Source organism: Stegodyphus dumicola, chromosome 2 (assembly GCF_044657685.1).
Source record: "Stegodyphus dumicola isolate Sdum_Otavi_A_Nest chromosome 2, ASM4465768v1".
In the NCBI taxonomy this organism is placed as follows: Eukaryota; Metazoa; Arthropoda; class Arachnida; order Araneae; family Eresidae; genus Stegodyphus; species Stegodyphus dumicola.
Genome location: NC_140769.1, coordinates 182,244,743 through 182,265,467, shown reverse-complemented (window position 1 = coordinate 182,265,467; position 20,725 = coordinate 182,244,743).

The window sequence follows — 20,725 nt, the reverse complement described above, 5'->3', positions numbered from 1 at the left end:
ATCCGGTATATCCGTTACCGATCATAGAAGAAATTTTAAGGAACATAAAATCAACCAAATTTATGACGACTTTAGACTTAACGAATGGTTATTTTCAAATAGGGGTCAGGCCTGAGGACGTGCCTAAGACTGCTTTTATAACCAAGTCTGGCACTTATGCGTTTTTGCGTATGCCGTTTGGCCTTTCAGGCGCCCCGGCTACATTTCAGCGATGCATGGACATTGTGTTAAGACCTGTTCTTGGAAAGTCCACATTTATCTATTTAGACGATATCATTATTACTAGTGATAATCTCGACCAACATATACAGGATTTAAGACAGGTGTTTTCTTTATTAAATGAGGCCGGTCTAAAAGTTAATGTCGAAAAGTGCAAATTTGCAGCCCCTGAATTAAAATATTTAGGTTACAAAATATCGCAAAAAGGGATCGAGACAGATGAATCAAAAATAATCGCTGTACAAAAGTATCCGACTCCAAACACGGCAAAGAAGGTCTCTTCTTTTCTAGGACTTTGTTCATATTATAGGTCCTTTATAAAAGATTTTGCGGCTATCGCTGAGCCATTGTTAAAATTAAAAAGGAAAAAGGCAAGATTCTCGTGGACTGCCGAAGCCAATAGTGCTTTCAAAAAATTAAAACAAGCATTAACGCAAGCCCCTGTGTTGAAATTTCCTGAAAAGGATGGAAATTTAGAAATTTCAGCGGATGCTTCGGATTATGCGGTAGGAGCGGTACTTTCACAAAATCAGCAGCCCGTGGCATTTTTTAGCCGAACTTTAAATCAAACACAAAGAAACTATTCCGCGACCGAGAGAGAGGCACTTGCAGTTCTGTTAGCAGTGCGAAAGTTCCGAGTCTATTTTGGAAAGGCGCCGATAACAGTATATTCTGATCATGCGGCGGTAACTAGATTGTACTCAGGGAAAAATTTATCCCCAAGGTTAATAAGATGGACACTCAAGCTGCAAGAATATAATCTGATAATCAGGCATACCCCCGGAAAGGAAAATATCGTAGCAGATGCCTTATCACGAATTAAACTAGACGAACAGGGTAATACCGTAAAAGTTGAAATGCTTACAGCGTGTACAATAAATTCCCGAGAAACTGTAATAACCGAACTGGGTAAGGATCCTGAGTTTGGAAGTATTTATGAGTATTTGAAGGATCCTGAAAATTTTAGCCACCAAGATATTGTGGCGATAAGAAATAGGGCGGCCCATTACGAACTAATAGATGGTCTATTATTCTACACAAAAACTACGAATTCCAACAACGAATTTCGACCTGTTATCCCAGCTAGTCTTAGATTAAATATCCTACAAGAGCTCCATGACAGCCCTTTAGCTTCTCATGCTGGTATTCGAAAAACTATCCAACGCGTACGCGAGGCAGTCTATTTTCCTGAACTGCAAAAGTTAACAAGGGCGTATGTCCAGTCCTGCCCAACATGTCAGGCAGTTAATTATATTAATTTCCGCCCGGCTGGGTTTCTAAATAGTATTAAATCCGAATTTCCAAATGAAATAATTGGCATCGATTTATTGGGCCCTTTCCCAAAAAGTCAGTTAAACAAAAGTCGCTATCTCCTTGTTATGGTTGATCATTTTAGTAAATGGACCGAAATTGTTCCCTTAAAACGAGCCTCCGCGAAATTAGTTACCGATTCTATTTTAAATAAATATATTTTAAATAACGGGGCACCCCTAAAAGTTATATCGGATAATGGTCCTCAATTTGTAAGTAATATATTTGAAGACATGTGCCAAAAACTGGGCATACGTCATTTAAAAATGGTCCCGTATCGGCCGCAATCAAATATAGCGGAACGGGTCAACAGAAATATAGTGAAAATTATCCGTAGTTATGTTAAAAATTTTCATAAAAGCTGGGATAACTATGTCAATGAATTTGCTTTCGCCCTTAGGACCGCAAAACATGATACAACGGGCAAAACTCCTGCTGAGTTATTTCTAGGCAGAAAGGTTATAACACCGTTAGATAAACTATTTTATGTGCAACAAAGAGCCCCAAAATTTAAAATGGGTGATATAGAAAAACTAATAAAAGAAGCAAAAAAGAATACGGAAGTAGCACAAAGAAAACAGAAGTTATACTATGATCTGAAACGACGGGGAGTAACTTATAAAGTAGGGGATGAAGTTTTAAAAATTAAGCATTCACTTTCTTCAGCACCAGAAGATAAAACTGCCAAATTTTTTCCACGCTTTGAAGGACCATATGTTATAGAAAAAATAACTCACGCTGTTGTAGTGTTAAAGGCAAGAAATGGTGAAACCTGTTCCGCAAATATTGATCAAATTAAACCCTACTTCGATCGTAATAAAATGAAAATCTTTTCAGATCTTTTGCAGGATCCGGTACGGCAGACACCGCAGGTACAAGTTCCAGAGGTGGGAAAACGACAAGTACAAGGGCAAGCCAATGAGAGACAGAAGCAAGTGAAAAGAAAATTGCCCAGCGGAAAAATTGAAGGTAAAAAGAAAAAGAAACCGTTCCACCGTCCAGAAAACAGAGTTCACGAACACCCCCAGAATGAAGAAGGGAGAAGGACGACGTATGTGAAGAGGACCAGGAGAAATGACGGCAACTATAACCCGGCTTTAAAACGGAGGATAGACTCATCCGACAGAACTCTCCGCAGCAAAAGTCGCCGAACTGCGGAAGGGCCATCAGCGGCGGAGGAAAAAGTACAAGAAAAATTTGAACGGCCAACAACGAGGTCCAAGCAGGATCACGACAGAAGTTTCCCGGTTCCACCAAGACCAGCTGCCTTCAAACGGCCAAGACCACAAGCAGAAGACAAAAGGAAGGTGTTCAAGGGTGGCCGTACTGGTGAAAAACGGAAGCTTCCAGAGGAAAGCACTGAAGGGCGAGCCCGTACAAGAAGGAGGATCAACCAAGCCACTATCTGCTATACCTTTAAAGACTGGGCCCAGAAAAGGATGTCTGAATATTACAAAGATAAGTAAAATTTTATGTTACTTTGCAAACTTGAGTTAATCTTTCATTCTTACTGCAAGTGGCAGATTTCAAGAAGTTTTACCTCATGCGAGGTCTACCTTTATCGCCGAAAGGGCGAGAAATGAGTTGTGACCGATTTTCTTATTATGTTTTTCAATTACTCGCGCGTAAAACTAAAGTTGATGTATAATAGCGTTGTGTAAGAACTTAAATATTGTAAAAAAAGTTATTGTATAAATTTTATTTAAAACATTCTAGCAAGAGAGAAGTTTTAGTCTGAAAGACTTTTTGAAATGTAGTATTATTTCAATGTAGAAAGAATTGGCACTTGCTTTGAAAAGAATAGAAGTTAACAATGTACTACTAATGTATGTTTTCAAATGTGTAAAATTAACGGCATGTTGATATGTTCTTATATACATGTGAACTGTTATTTTAAATGTTAAGAAATACCGTGATATGGTAAAAGTGAAAGTAATGTTAAAAATTTGTTATTCGTGTGACTGTAAAGATTAAATCATGGCAAATATGTGGTAAAGGTTGAATGATGGAGTTAGACTCTCTGACGCTACACTTTAGAGTTAGCCACTTTTAGAATAGTACCTCAGGGTTTAGAGTTGAAAGTAGGGTGTGTTAAGAGGTCTCGTATGTTGAATTTTAACACGTTAGTGTTTTGATTGTAGGAGGAAGTGTGGCACACGTAGACAGAAACACATTCGTGTTTGGTGTTCTTTTACAACACATGTCAGAGAGCACGGGGAGAGATAATTAAAATAGTCATGAATGAATTAAGAATGTTAAGAGAAGTATATTCTATATGTTATTTGCAATGTCATTCTGTAACATTTCATTAAACTAGTTTTCCTTCCAGATCTCTGGAAGGAACCAGAATTGAATAAAGCTCCTGTTTAGATGCAGTACAGATGAAAAAAAAAAAAAGATTGTTGTATATCCCGGGAGCTGCTATTGTAACAAATTTCTTTCTTTTAAATTTTCTAGTTTCTAGCTAAGTTATGATTGTAAAAGGTTGGCCTCGCGTTAGTTTCTAGAGCTAAAAGTTTTCAACAAGGTCGTTTTAGACCTCAGTTTCAAACTAATTAACTCTGGCGGGAAGAATGTAAGGATCTTAAGTTTTACTAACGTTTATTTTATTTTAAATCTTTACTATCACTTCTTATTTTCTACTTCCGGCCAGAATTATAAGCGTGAAGGAGTTTATGCAAAGTTGTCTGGCGAACGCCAAGTATTTAAGTGTGGCCTTTTTGCCAAGAGAGAGGGAGGAAGCCGTGAGTTCGAAGCAGGCCGCTTACCTTAGAAGTTACGCAGTTGCTATTTGCCTTCCAGGCCAAAGGTTTTAATCCTCCTGATAAATTTTAAACGTATTGTAGTGTTCACAGTTCTCTGTGCTACATACGCTTCCTGTTACTATAAGGCCAATCTTACACGTATATTATTCTAAAGTTAAATTAGAGTTTAGTTTTATTTTGATATCTTTTATGTTAGACCCCGAGTGGAGGGTCATTGTATTCCGAAGTACGGAAGTCATTGTATATAAAGAAAAATGAAGGGTTTTGTATACCCTTCGTCTGTATCCTGTCTACTTACTACAATTAGTGAACATAGCTTTAGTAAGCTCTCTGTTCTAGTCAGGTCATTGTATGTTTCCGAAGAAGGTTAGAAGAAACATTGAACCTGATAGTATATTCTTGGCAATAGTACTTGTCCTCCTCGTATATGATTCAGTGAACTTCGCGTTAATAATTTCTCTGCAGCCTTTGGGCTAGCTTAATATTTAGCTAATTTTTTTAATAGAAATACCTTACTTTTAAATTGTAAACGGTCTCGCGTGCTGGAAATAAAAATGTTTTATTCGGTACAGTGTTGCCACTGCTCGCTGGGTTTGTTAATAAAAAATTTGTTTTACAAAATATGAAATAGGTAATAATTCCAAATTCGACTTTCCATCGGGCCTTGCTGGGGTGAAGGGCAGCGCTACTCTAAATCTGATGGTTATCGGAACAGTTGTTTCTTCACAGTGCGGAAAACCTACATACATCCACGCAGATTCTTCTTATTGAATTCCTTTAAATAAAATACAGTGCGATAATATTTGGTGGGAATAATCTGAAAACTGATACAGCGCATTTAAATGTTTCGAATCAAACTGTCGTTTCGAGACTGATATCCCGTTCAAGATAAACGTCCATTTTGGGGTAATAAGTACAATATGCGAAACAACTGCAAAATTAACAAAAAAAAGCTATTGTAGAGAATTCAATCGCAAAAAGAGAATGATTCAATCGCAAAAAGAGATGACACCAAATTACGTGTAATTACGGAGGAGGTGATTAGGCTACAGGCGAGGTTGAGAATGTTTTGACTTTTATATTTGAAATGGTAAATTTCCTTTATTAACTTGTAGGGTTTATATTTATTTTAACTAACATTTATTTTAAGTTTAAACTATCTTTCCTGTCAAGCCTTGCTTTCCCCTGGAACTGCCAATGCCAGAATATGTAAATTTGACTAGAACGCGCAAGGATTCAAGTATGATTTAAATAAAAGGAAACGAGTTCGGTGTGAGATTCTCTTACTTAGCGAGCGCGGAGGTAGTTAGCGAGAATTGAAGAACCCCGCGTTGCGGCCTATGTGCTTGGCGGGAAGTAGTGGTCATCGTTCCAGTGAGCTTCAAGTCTGCTGAATTAGCAGCGGTATTGTAAAACGCGGTGAGTTAGTTATTTTAGAAAGCCTCGTAGTTAGAATCTTGTCTTTATTTTCTTTTTAGGTTATTATTTTTATTTGACTGCCAAGTTGGCACCGTCTGTAAGCGTCAAGAGAAAGCAATTGTAATTTATTACGTTGAATAAAAAGGGACTTAAACCCTTCACAAGCTTCTATCTTTTATACAAGTTTTCACAGTCACCTCTTGGTTGCGTGCAAGTTGGAGGCGCGCAACGTTATAAACTGTTATTAGCTATTGTTGTATGTATAATATCCAATCTGTACAAGCAGAATTCGTAAACAGTGCAAGAATGCATTTAATCATTTAAACAATCCCTTGTGTCAAACGACTCGCAAACATTTTACCAATAAGTTAAGTAATTTCGGAAATTTACGAAAAGATTTTTGGTATGAAAGTGTTTCTTCAGGAAAGGGCTCTTTCAGTTTCACAAGAGTATTTCTTGACTTGCAAGTCTGATATCCAAATTAATATGGGTTTCGTAATACTTAATAAATATTTTTAGAGCCACAGCGCATTTAGAGAGGGGCCTTGCAAAGATCAACATTAGAATTATACGTATCGAGTGCTCTTGGAAAAATTAGTAGCCTTCAGAGATGCTATTTTATAAATGTTTGTAGCAAAGGGGAATTAATATTTGTTAAATTCATTTTATCGTTTAGGCTACTAAGTCGATATTTTAACTTTTTCCGTTTATTAAGGTACTGTTAAATAGTTTAAATTTGTTTTCATTTTTCATACTAAGCCGCATCATGAAAGAAAGAGATTGCTTACCAGTCGACAATGCATGTTTTTAATTATTTTCCCTTTAATGATCTTTTTTAAAACTTTTGTATGGGAACTTATATTATTTCATTAAAATTTTTTGAAATAGATTTGATAAGATCGAATGAAGTGTCAAGAATTTAAGAAAATGCTAAACACTTCTCTGACTCCGATAAAATTAACATTTAATTTTCATTTCTCATATCGAAATTCACAAATAGGAAACCAGGCATTGTTCTTTTTCATTTCATAGTGTTCTAATTTTTCCACTTCAACTGAACTTTATCAGAAACTAGATGATGATGCAATAAATCGATGTCATCGAAACGGCACTACTATATTAGTAGTGTTCCTTTATAGGAAATTATCAATATTATAGGTTTTTATAAACAAGATTTTATGCCGCTGTTTACATCAACATCCACACGTTTGATATTTTAATATAAATATTTAATTTTCCTTTGCAGTTAATAACAAAACTTTTGCCTTAGTATATGGCTCTACAATTGCATTGCTTTTATTTCTGAGAATGCATATTTTTATAGTTATTATATCCAGGCTCACCCCAAACCCAATACGGTAATTTAAGTAAATTGTCCGTGAATATCTGTAGGTTGATGTCGAAGAATATAAAGCCGTAGATGGCAACACAGGGAATTTCTGAAGACAGCGTAGACTCATTGTATTTTAATATTAAATAAACAAATCTTGTGCTCTATATATAGAAAGTATTGCCCGCTTATTGCATACCAGTTTTCTCGTCCGCCTATACGGTATAAAAGTTTGTCTCTTTCTTGCTCAGGACACATTTAGTTTCTAAGTTTAGTTGTTTTACTTTTTTGAATGAAACTGCATTGCTTCTTAGATGTAAAGCGGTGGTTTTGTAATGTCTTGGTGTGGAGAAAATGTTTTTCCGTGATTACTAATTTTATGTAACGTATATCCGAACTTGTTGGAAAGGTGAGTGCCGACATTTATCCTTTTAGTGTTACATGTGTGAACTTATAAGAAACTTCCGAAATTCTTATCTAAGGAAATTTTTCTCAAAAATATGGGTAAACCAGACCGGCTTCATGAAGTAAAAATTTCAGCAATTTGAACGTTTTATTGCGAAACGTTCTTTCCCGGAGGACATTGCACCAAGCTCCAGTTTTTTATTGTTCCATTTACGGGGATTAAGAAGGCCAATGAGCACGTAACCCAGTGAACCAGCTGTTGTGTCGATGGCGAAAAGGAAGAAGGCAGACAATAAATTGCTATAAAAGTTGCTTAATTCTGAACTCTCCACTCCCACGATTTAGACTCCGTGCTTGTTCTTCCTTGCTTATTGACGCTGAAAAATTAAACTGTGTAGATTAGAGATGATGGGATGAACATAAATCTGAATAAAATTACATGAAAGAGGGAAGCCGAATAGACAGTGAAAGATTCCTTGGGAGATGTGTTGCAAACGGCCTACTTCCGTTTACTAGCGTATTTTTGACATCTTCGCTGACATTGAATTTACAGATGAAACTCCTACTAAATTTCTTTAAGAATGCTTTATTATTCCCAAATTCAGGATCCCGGTGCAGTTATTTATTGCATAATTCAGCAAACCTGAATTTTTTATGCAAAATTCTAAGTGGCAGAGCGAGCAGGAATTGTGTAGAAAATTGATGTAGTTTTATTCCGGGATAAAATTTTCTTACAAAGTGAAATAGCTAGTACTATTACACTTTCCAGTTTCCTCCTCTCGTATTGCAGTTTTAAAGCATTATTTTTATTCCTTCCCATTTCAACTAAAACTGTCAGTGAAATTCAGTCACTAAACATTGTGGTCGAGCGGAAACAAATAAGAAAAGCTACCTTCAATATCGATGCAGTGGTGAATAGGAAAAATTTGACAGAAGCAAAGATTTAGAAATAAAATATTTAGGAATGAGATTACTATGAACGAGTGCTACTTCAATGAGTGTTTCGTAAAGTTAATTTAAAATAAAAACTCGGATGCAAATTTAAAAGTTCAAATCCCGCGAACGGGCTGGCTGCATAGGCGTTTTCGTGGTTTTTCCCATGTGTAACGTGCATACGAGCCAGTTTCCCTTAGAAAGTCCTCCACGAAGGCATCCCTCCCTTTAGGCAGATAGCTCTCGTGTGCTTTGCCATAATTGAATAATCCAATCCAATCCAATCTGAGAGCAAATTTGAGAGCAAAATGTTGGAAACGGCTGCTTCGGACAGACAATTACGGATGATCTGCTCGGAGGATTCGACAGAAGGAGAGAGGCTTGTGACTCGATTAGTTTTCATTATTATCATTTTTTTCTTTTCTGCGAACAAAACGGGGAAATCCCTTTTTATGTCTATGTATAAATTAGAGTAATGTAACATTTCCACTTGTGTGAAATATCGAAAAAGATGTCGACATTGAATGATCCGTGCTCCGATTATTTCAACTGTAACGTGCACTTTGTAACCTAGTGGGTTGCAATATATTGAATCTCGAGAACATAGAGTCCGCGATTTTATTTTTCGTTAAGTACGGATACCAAAATTTTGAAAGCAAAACGAAAGTCGCATTTAGGGTGTACAGAAATAGCTCAGTCGTATTTAGGGTGCAGATTTAGAATAAAATCGCATTTAGGTTAGAGATATTAGTCGCCCAGATATAGCTCAGAAGATTGAAAACGAAAGTTTTAAAAGTGACGAAGTCAGTACGTTGTTTAAACAAATTCAGGACAAATTTCTCACGTTTAACAAACAACTCAAGAATAAATTTCGAATTCGTTGCTAAACGATAATACGCTTCAAGATGAATATTCCGAAGAACTTTCGAAAGTGGAAGAATACCGAGACAAATTCTGTTTAATTTGGTTCGCTGTTGAAAAAATGCAAAGAAGGGAAATTCGGCTACGGAAGGAACAAAAAGCGAGCAAAAAGGGAAATTCAAACTTCCGAAACTAGAATTGAGGAAATTTAGTGGAGAACCGAAAGTCATTCTTGCCTTTTAATCCAAGTTTGAAACAATTTCACAAAGATGATGCTATTCTGGATTAAGACCAATCTCAATATCTGTTACAATGTGTGGTAGTAGATCTTAAAACGGCAAGATTGGTGACAAGTTTTCCGCCAACTAATGAAAACTATTCAAAGATAATTGCACAACTTAAAGATGGCTTAGAGAGAGATTAACTTTTGGTTCAGATTTATGTACGGGATCCATTTTCCATAGTAACGAAAAATGCTGCTGGTCGGATTAAATGAGATTTAGCTGAACTTTATGATTTATTTGAGAGCAAGCTCATGGCCCTCGAAAGCTCAAAGGTAGAAATAAGGAAGAATTTGCTGAATTTTTGGAGCCACTTGTTGAGTCCTGCTTACCAGAAACTGTTCAATGGATGATACTTCGTCCCAGCAAGATAGTGCGCGCTCTTTGTATAAACGTTTGTGCTTTCTTCGAAACCAAGTGCAAAGGGAGGAAAGGATTAAGCTCGCACGTAACCGGGTCGGGAGCTTCCCTTTCTGCTCATTCACGTCCACATTCTGATGTTCCCTATTGCTCTACAGCTGCTGCCTTCGTCAATTTCCAAGGCAATACAGGTAGGCGGAATTTAGGTTGTATTTTTTGTTAGAAATCCCACAATTCTGCCGAATGTTTTTCTGCTCGCAAAATGTGTTTAGAAGATAAACTAAAGCCTTTGGTGCAAACGCCTGTCTATTTTCGCCGCCTACGAGTTGGACATAGCTCACAGGTCTTCAGAAAAATAGTAAAATGTTTAACATGTGTATAAATTTCACTGTACCAATATGTGCTCTAATAGCGAAACTGTAAAGCGAAATGAAACTGAAAGTACTGTTTTTTCAAGTAATGCATTGTCTAATCAGCCAACTGTTAATAAAAATGTGTATTTGCAAACATTTGATTTAAAAATAGTTTTCGAAGGTACACAACTTACAGTTCGTATAATTTTCGACAGTAGTTCACATAATCTTATCTTTCAGAAAGGGTCATCACGTTTTTGCAACTGCGTCCCAAATCGAAACAAACCATTCTTGGGGAGAGAGAGACAAGTCCTAATTGCCATTTACTGTTTGATGTTAATTTAAGAAATTTTGAGGGAACGTATGAACATAACTTTGAAGTACTTACTCATAACAAAATATGCGAATCTGTTCCAAAAATAGTTGATCACAATACCCTAAATTAAAAGGTAGAAATATCACCTTGTCTGATTTGCAAGCTAAGGAACATAACATTGAATTACTTTTAGGAGCAGATGCCATCGGGGACATTATTGCTGGCAGCTCTCTGAAACTGAACTCGGGTGTGTCTGTAGTGGCTACTGAATTCGGATACACTGTGATTGGTAAAGTAAACAGCTTATCTGAAGAACCTACTTCAGCTACTATTCTAGCATTACTGGAAAATAATTTGTTCAACAATATAGTGTCGTTGCATTCCTCTAATCTTGTGTAACCGAACTCTGGAATTTAGATGCCATTGGCATAACAGACCCAACCGAAGATGTTAAACTAGAACTTGCTCACACCAACACAGTTAAGCAATTCAAAGAGATATTAAATTTTCTTTCCGATGGCCGATATGAATTGCCACCATCCTTTAAATTTGAAATTCTGTTACCTAACAATAAGTCTATGACCTTTAAAAGTCACAAAAGAATGTGTCGACGAATTAATGAGAAAATCAGTTAGATAAATATAAGGTAGTTTTTGAAGCAACGGGAAGATCTAAAATTAATAGAAAAGAATTTAGTATGCTTGATTTTTTTAGCCATTTATTTTAACAGAAAGTTGCTTAGTAAGATTTTGTCCAGGTTTATTATTTGTCATGATTCTAGATTTGGAGGATGAAATTTCAAGTTTAATTTTCTTGCATTCTTGCTGGAATATGGCTATTATTTCTTGACAATTTCTTCGAAGGATTAAATGGGACCTTCCACTCATAACAAATGCGACATCATCGGCGAAAGCAGTAATTTTATCAAAAGGAAGCCAAGCACTTTTTATAATTTTATTAAATGTAATATTCCATAATTCTGCGCTTATACATGCGCCTTGTGAACATGCACGAACTTGTTTTCTTCTGATTAAAGTATTATTATATAAAATGAGCCTATGCCGATTATCAAGGAAATTATTGATAATTTAATAGATATTATAAGTACATTCAATATTTCTAAGTGCTTCTTTAATTGAGGGCCGCCATAATGAATCAAAGGCTGATTTGAGACCTAAGCTGATTATTGCGGAGCTTAGGTTATTGATTTTATTAACATGGATTTGGTTTAGGACTGCACTGGTTGCATGAATGGTAGATTTTTGCTGCCTAAATCCACACTGATTTTCATTAATGAATTTATGATGGTGAAAATGGTATTCAAGTCTTCCTATAATACAACTTTCAGATTTTCTCCAAGGGCTGGTAGAAGGTTAATTGGCCGATAGGAATTAGGATTTTCATGAGCTTTGTTCTTTTTGAGGAAGAGTATGATTTGTCTTGTTTTATAGCAGTCTCGAAAAATACCAAGTTCGAGACATTTATTGCAGATTAGAATTAGCTTAGGATTACTTTTATGTATAATTTGATAGCAGATCCTATCTGGTCCAGGAGCATTTTCGTTATTGAGTTTTTTAATAAATAGATTGAGTTCCATGGCTGTAAATGTGTTATCATTTTCTTGGAAGTAGATTACAACGAATTAATCTTTGTTCAGTTAAATCATCATATATGTTTTCTTTTGGTAGAATAACATCTAGAATGTTTTCTAAAGTGATCTTCCTAACATTTTTATCATTATTTCCCCCATTAGTGACTGTAAGTTGCGTTGGGTGGAAGATTTTGTTGGTTTCAATTTTGTACAATGAGCCATACGTATACTGGTTGTTTGAACAATAGCTGCACCATGGTTAAAGCTTTGCAGACATTATTTGCTTTTTATATGAGGCTTTTCGTTTTTTGTATTTTTGAAGTAGGTTGAGTCGTTCTTCATCAGTTTGCGATGATTTCAGTTTTCTTCGTAATGCTCGTGTTTTGTGTTTGACTTAGCGGAGTTCTTTCGTCACCAGTTGATTTTTATAATGGGTATTGATGATCTTTTGAAGAAGGTACGTTCGTAGGTATCTTGAAACTTTCTGATAAGTTCCTTGGTAATATTATTAAGTTCTGTTTTGGTTGTACACAGAATAATAGCATTTAGAAAGTCATTTGAAATTGGATTGAACTTTTGTTGAAATTTCTTTTCTTTGTTATTATTGATTTTAAATCTGGTAAGTGCAGTAAAGGACGTATATTCAGTTATATCAAAAGAGATATATTTGTTATAAGATTCGGTATGTTCATCTAGTAATAATCTGTTGTTAATTTTATTATCAAGATGTGTTGTAGAAATAAGAAGATCAGTCCAATATTTATTGTAGGTATTATCAAAGGTAGGTCGGTCAGTAAAATCATTATGTAGAATGAGATTGTTTGCATTTAAAAATTCTTCAAGTATTCCTCCTCTGTGATCGGTTTGTAAGTATCCCCATTAAGTACTTTGCGAGTTAAAGTCTCCACTAATAACATGCGGACTATTATTATTTTTGTAAGATTTCATTTAGTATGGATAAGGTTTGATTTGGATTTTTGACGGAGATATATAGATACTAGTAATAAGAAGCTGAGATGCATTAGTATTGATTGAAATTGTATTATTATCTCTCGAGTATTAATAATTATTGTAGAATTCCATTTATTGTTTGTAATGAATATGGCTGTACGAGGAGATAAAACACCCGTTGAAGCATAACGTTGAATAATTGCCCAGTTATTTGGACTTCTTCCTAATTTGCCAGTGATGCAATAATGTTCTTGTTTTATAATAAAACCTGCCAGATAATCTACTTGATACTGACATAGTTGGTCGGTGGTGGTCTTTGCTCTTTGAAGATTTATTTTGAGAAAGCGGATGCCATTGTTATTCTTTTTATTGATGGAAAGGGTCTATAGATAGTCTGCAGGATCTTGCATTATTGTTGATAATATGTATTGGATTTTACTCGTCTAACTTCTATTTGATATGTGGACCAGGAAATAGCTAAAGCTGGATGTTTACAGTCAAATTTTGTTTCATACTTTTCATTGTTAATCCAACAGTTTATGCAGTACGGAGTTTGGGAATAACAGCAAGAAACATGATATTTTCCGCCGTAGAATGAGCATTTTGGTTGGTTTGTCTTATGAGAGAAATCCTGACAGACTTGACATCTGCGTACACCGATAAACTCGGTTATTTTATTGGTGCGCCATCCAATATGTATTTGTTTTTTACTCATAAAATTTTGGAAAGTTTGACCGTGACATTTTATGATCCATTTATCGATATTATTTTGATAATTCAGTTTAAATAAAGGCCTTAGGTGGGAAATATTTGATTATGTTTCTTGGGCAATAATTTGAACCAGTTCATCAGAGTTGAAATTTTTTGGAGTATTATGAATTGTGCATTTTGGTATTGTGGCTTCCGCAAGTTTTACGTTAACTATATCTTTTGCAACTGTTTTGGCAATGAGGTTATAGCTGATTTTTTCTATACCTTCTGGGTTATGACAGTGTATTGCAAGGCTTCCTTGAAGAAAGGTGTTTATTCTTTTGACGTTGATATTTAATGCTTGCAGTGGTATTATTTGCAGTGGTATATGATTTATTTGTTCTATTTTTCTTTTTCGGGTCTGGCTTTGTTTGGTCATTAAATCAATTGTTCTACAGTCGTTATCCAGTTCTGGCTCTTTTCGCAGTTCATCCGGTTTCCTTTTCGGGTTTGACAGTTCTTCTCCGGTTCCTGCTGGTTTTGCAGATTTGGATTCTTTTCCGTTTTTTGCTTCTTTTCCAGGTATTGCGTCTTTTCTGACTCATCTATCTTTCCAGTTCTGGCATCTTTTCCGGCTCTTGCTTCTTTTCCATTTTTTGCATTTTTTCCAGTTTCTTCTTCTTTTTCAGTTCTTCTTTGTTTTTTAGTTTTTGCATTTTTTCCAGTTTCTTCTGCCTTTTCAGTTCTTCTTTGTTCACTTGTTTTTGTATCTCTTCCAGTTGTTTCTCTATTTTCAGTTCTTTCTTTTCTAGTTTTTGTATCTCTTCCAGTTTTTTCTTGTTTTTCAGTTCTTCTTTTTTTTCTAGTTTTTGAATCCATTCCAGTGTTTGCTTCTTTTTCAGTTCTTGCTTCTTTTCTAGTTTCTGTTGCTTCTCCAGTTTTTGTTTGTTTTTCAGTTCTTCCTTCTTTTCCAGTTTTGGCTTCTTTTTCTGCTTTTTCAGTTCTTCTTTGTTTTTTAGTTTTTGCATTTTTTCCAGTTCCTTCTGCCTTTTCAGTTCTTCTTTGTTCACTTGTTTTTGTATCTCTTCCAGTAGTTTCTCCATTTTCAGTTCTTCTTTCTTTTCTAGTTTTTGTATCTCTTCCAGTTTTTTCTTGTTTTTCAGTTCTTCTTTCTTTTCTAGTTTTTGAATCCATTCCAGTGTTTGCTTCTTTTTCAGTTCTTGCTTCTTTTCTAGTTTCTGTTGCTTCTCCAGTTTATGTTTGTTTTTCAGTTCTTCCTTCTTTTCCATTTTTTGCTTCTTTTTCTGCTCTTGTTTCATTTTCAGTTCTTGCTTCTTTTCCAGTTTTTGCTTCGCTTCCTGCTCTTGCTTCTTTTTCAGTTCTTGCTTCTTTTCCAGTTCTTGTATCTTCTCCGGTTCTTGCTTCTTTTCTAGTTTTTGTATCTTTTCCAGCTTTTGCTTCTTTTTTATTTCTTGCTTCTTTTCTAGTTTTTGTGTCAATTCCAGTTTTTTCTTGTTTTTCAGTTCTTGCTTCTTTTCCAGTTTCTCCTTCTTTTCCAGTTTCTCCTTCTTTTCCAGTTTCTCCTTCTTTTCCGGTTCTTCCTTTTTATTCAGTTCTTGTTTCTTTTCCAGTTCTTGCATCTTTTCCGGTTCTCGCTTCTTTTCTAGTTCTCTCTCGTTTTCCAGTTTTTGCTCCTTTTCATGATCACAAGGAGGGTTTTCCAATCTACAAAATAATCAGTATATCTTTATTTCAGTAGTAAAAAAGTGAAAGTAATGCAACGACGATCACGTTTAACATGTACAAGACTTTAATATTTAGATACTATATAACACTTTGGGCTCAGTTTCATAGGGAAAAACCTCCCCGTAGATTTATTGCCTGACAGAATATTTTTCTACAAAGGGCGAATTTGTTGTTTTCGTTATAAGGACCTAAAGCCAAGCAGAGAAGTTAAAGAATTTGGCGTGATTTGTATGCAATAAGCGACCACCATGAATCTCACGTAGAGTGTGATAATTTGCAAAGTTTCAGTGCCTTACTTTTCCTTACTTAATTTTTACATAAGTTGTAATAATAATAATAGTAATAATAAACAAGTGGCTTAAAAACAGAGGGAAACAATGGGGAAAATTGCAAAATAGGAGAAAAATATGAAACTGAAATCAAAAATGAAACAACTACAAAAAAAGGATGGAAAAAGCATCTTAGAAGATATACACGTAACGTTCTTTCTGAATCAGAAAAACCTGTATTTAAACGAGTATAAGTTTGAGAGCTTTAGATTCATTTAGTTTTTAAATCAATTACTATTTCTTACGCTTGCTAGATATTTTAAATTTCTTCAATTTTTGTATAATTTACTTACGTATTTTGTATTTTAACCTTTTCTTATTATTATCCCAGTAGAGGTAACCTTACACATCATTACATTATCTCCGAGTTTCCTCATTTAAGTCATCTTTCTCTCAGAACAATCCCTTTGCATCGCTGGCTGCACAGGTTTCAAATTTTCTCTCGTTATTCCAAATTCGGAAAATATTGCTGGTCTATTTCGTCGTCCAGCAGAGCAGCACTAGGGGTTTTGCCACCATTTGTTTTCAATTGAAAATTTTATTCTCATTCTTCAGTTACATTCTTTAAGTTTTAATTATTTATACAAGAAGAAAGAAAGAAATCAAACACAGTAAAACAAATTAGGAAAAGAAATATCTGTTTTCTCCTATATTTATTGTTCCCTGTAATTTCTTTTGCCTGTTCCCTTAAATTTATTGAAGGAAAATTTGCTAAGTTTTTCAAAATGTATTTCCTAAACCCTTATGCGAATTAAGCCTTTCTGAGTGTTTCGGCTAATGGCCGAAATCACTTTAATGGCTTTCACAATGTAATGTTTGAATATTGACAGCTGCCTATACTGAAATATTTTCTCCATTGTCCTCGAAAAAAGAAGTATTAAAGTTCCAGGAGATTTTACAATGAAGGACACACATTTCTTATTTGAAGGGCAAGAGGAAAAAAAAGATATTTTCGGATGGGAATATGTAGCATTGTAAACACCGTGTTTGTAAATTTCATCATATAGTAGCAACACTTGAGTCATAAGTAATTATGCACATATATGAGAGAGACGACATCGAGGAAAAATGAAATGGCAAAACTAGGCTGATACAACTTTCCTGGCCGGTACAAACAACACAAAACACAAGAAAGAACGGACACCAATTATGCTTAGCACAAGAGAAATTAAAAAATAGGAACAAAATTAGACACTTATGGACCTCAAAGAAGGTGTTCGAAATTACGACCTGTACCCTGATGCAGGTATCACATCTCTCGCACATCGACCATAAGATGTTCTGGAAAATACTGTGCATCCTGAGGACTTTCCCAGCAGCTGCCACGATATGTGCCACAAGTTCCTGTTGGACTTCTAACAGGGGTTTCGTGCACGAATGTGTTGAATTACCCCGAGCGGAAGTGATAATGCAAGTGAGGTCTCGTGATCTTGCTGAACAATGCACTGGACTACCCCTACCAAACCCATGTTTAGGATACTTTCCTAAGGAACTTTCGAATACTTTCTTTGATGACAATCCAATGTTTTTGTTCTTATTTCTGAGTTTTCGCTGCGCTAAGAATAATAAAGAAATATCTTTACACTGTTCGTACCCTATTTTTCTTGTGTTGTCTCTCGTCACTATAGCGCCAGGAAAGCGTTTCCGACCATGCATTGCAATAAACGATTATATATATATATAATTTATTTCCTAAACAATATTGATTAATTGATTATATTATCTCCTATGATTATTTAAAGTAGAATTATTTTAAAAGAGTGAATCCATACTGGTAAGTTATATTTCGAAAGATGTTTTGAAGTAATTTGAAAGCAAAATGTTAATAATGTTTTTGGTTAATAATGTTAATAATGTTTAGCAAAATGCAAAATGTTAATAATGGGGACTAGAGTTAAATCATCATGAAGAATAAAATTTCAATTGTAAAAGGAAAATTAAAAACATGTAATCATTGTCATTGATCGGAAATTAATTGACTTTTCAAGGGGAACAAACCAACTCCCATTCAACGAACAATAATTGATAAAAATACGTAAATACGAAGGTGTTTCGTCTTTACTCGAGTTATAAGTTAAAGCCGAACCGGCAATTCTAGTCAGGCCAAATATCTCCGCGAATAGAAGGGATTATGATCCAATGCTTATACTCAAAGAACTTATTCTTATGAAGCAATTTAGTCAATTCAATTTGGAGTAAAAACCAAAATCTGTAGAGAAATCCGATATAACCCGAGTAACCGTCCCCGACACCTTCATGTTTATGCATTTGAGTTCTATATTATTTTTAAAAATTAAACATTGGAAATTCAATTTGGAGTAAAAAGCAAAATCTGTAGAGAAAACCGATATAACCCGAGAAACCGTCCCCGTCTCCTTCATGTTTATGCTTTTGAGTTCTATATTATTTGTAAAAATTAAACATTGGAAATTGTTATTATGAAATCGAATTCAAAGTAAAGTTGAAATAAACATAGAAGATTACAAAATAAGATAAATAATGCAAAGTTTGTAAAAACAAATCAAAGACAATATAAAGTAATATAAAAAAATGTAAAAAATAATATATAATAAGAACAGTGAATGTACATGAAGATATAAAGGCCAGAAAAGGTATTAAGTAACTTACATTCTTTCTAGTGGGGGAGTTGGCAAAGTATTCTCTTCATGTCTGACTCATAAGTGTTGGGTGTCCGAAAATTCTTAGCGGCAGTGGGGGCTTTGAATAATGTCAGTCGGTAAGACTTGGGTGAAGTAATTTATGGTAGTGGGTTGGACTCGGAATTCTTGAGGGATGTATTATGTGGAGTTCTTATTTGAGGGAGACTGTCTGTTAAGATTTTTTTGAAAATACTAGTGAATGGAAATTAATTAATTTCTGGCTAATTGTCGTGTCGCAATGATTAAGAATTTAAGAAAGGAACAAAGGAATTTTCACTGTCCAAGAGCTATTAGACAGACTAAAGTCATGAAATGGGCCCATTTTTTAGTAACAGTATAGTAACAGCATGAGTCTGAAGACAATTAGGTTTTTACAATATATACAATTGAGTAATTACACTATATACAAATCCTTCAACTGATAGTCATCCAACTTATACCGCCTTCTCAGGTTTAGGAACAAATTATCATATCCCTATCAGTTACATGATTTAGAGTGAGTATTTAACGCCTGCTCTTTTAAGACAATGGTTGATAAATTGAATGGGTATTAGATTATTTTTGAGAATTTTAATAAGGAGCAAAATTTCGCGTTGTAAATCTATTGTATCTGTGCATATAATTTTAATTCCTTGTATTTGATTAATTATAGTATTGTTAATTACTTTTTTGGATATGTTGGAGTTCCAATTTATTAATTTGTTAGTACTGAAATTGAAGTTTCTTGTTTTGTCAAAAAGTAAAATTTTTTTGTAGTTAATGATTTGAAGATCTAGAAAGTCTATGCTATTTTGTGAATTATTAGTTTCATTAAGTGTAAGACAATTCGGATAAATCTCGGAGTGTTCAATTTTATCAAAATTATTAATTGTAATAAGGTCATCAATATATCTGTAGGTGTGTTTGTAGTAATTTAACTCTTGTGGTTGTAGATTTTTTTGGAAGTTAAAGTCTTTGACAAATAAAAAGATATTACAGATCGAGGTGCTGGAATGTAAGCCCATTGGCAATCCTCTGACTTGTTTAAAAATTTGATTTTGAAACTTGATGTAGTTAAGAAAAAGTGTGCATTTTAGGTAGGTTTCCCATTTGTCAAGAGTCATGATATTGAGCATATCAGGGAAGAGTTTAGGTAGATCAAGTAGACTGGTATATATTTCTTCTAGAGGAAGTGAGGTATATAAGTTTTCAAAGTCATAGCAATTAATGTTTTGGATGTTAATGGTTTGAATAGTATTAATGACAGGAGTGTTATTATGAATGATCCAGGATTGTTATGATTAGTGTTACAATCATTGAAAATAAATTTACAGATTTTATTAAGTTGAATTGAAAAATAATAGTCTACATTTTTCTTGTAATTTATTAGTTCCATTAGCAATAAATCTGAATTTTAATTGTGTTTTATGGAATTTGGGAATCGCATAAAGATTAGTAAATCTGTTGTAGTTTGCATTGAAAGTAATATTGAGTTTCTTATGAAAAGTTTTAAACCCTTTATTATAGATGTTTCTGTAAGGTTGGCTAATTGATAAGTAGTTGCTTTGAGAAGTTCTTTATGAATAATTTCTGCGTAGAATTGTTTTCATATAATGCTAAAGTTATTAGTTGTTTAACTATTTTTGTAATAGTAAAAAGCTGTTTTAATTTTTTAATATCTGATGTAAGTTGCGACCAATTCAGTGTACTTTTAAACTTGAGGTGACTGATTTCGGTGGATATGCGTTGAAGAATTTTGGCTTTCCATTTTTAGAAGGTATCTATGGGTAAATTCAGTTGATAGCTTGCTTTAACTATAACTTTGTTGATGTTGTTTTCGAAAGTCTTGTAACAGAAATTTGTAGTCATGTTTCTGACTGGTCTAAATTTTGTACCATAACTCATTAGTGTTTTAAGTTGATGGTTTTGTATGATATTCAGGTTGCCAGTAATTATGTGCTGGTGATGAGAATCCACGTAATTGCTGTAAATTGGTGTCTTACAATGTCATTCTGCTGTTTCATCTATTTCATGGTGGTTAGTCAGCAAGTTGCTTAAGGTCCTTTGATATTTAAATGCAACCATAGGTAATGTATCAACTGCGGGGAAGTAATCTTTACAATCTCTGATGATTCTTGAGAAATGAATATTGTCAAACTGCGGATGTAGAAAATTGACTTTAAAATAAATTTTGCGTTGAGTGAGACTATTAGAGAGTTCGAAAAA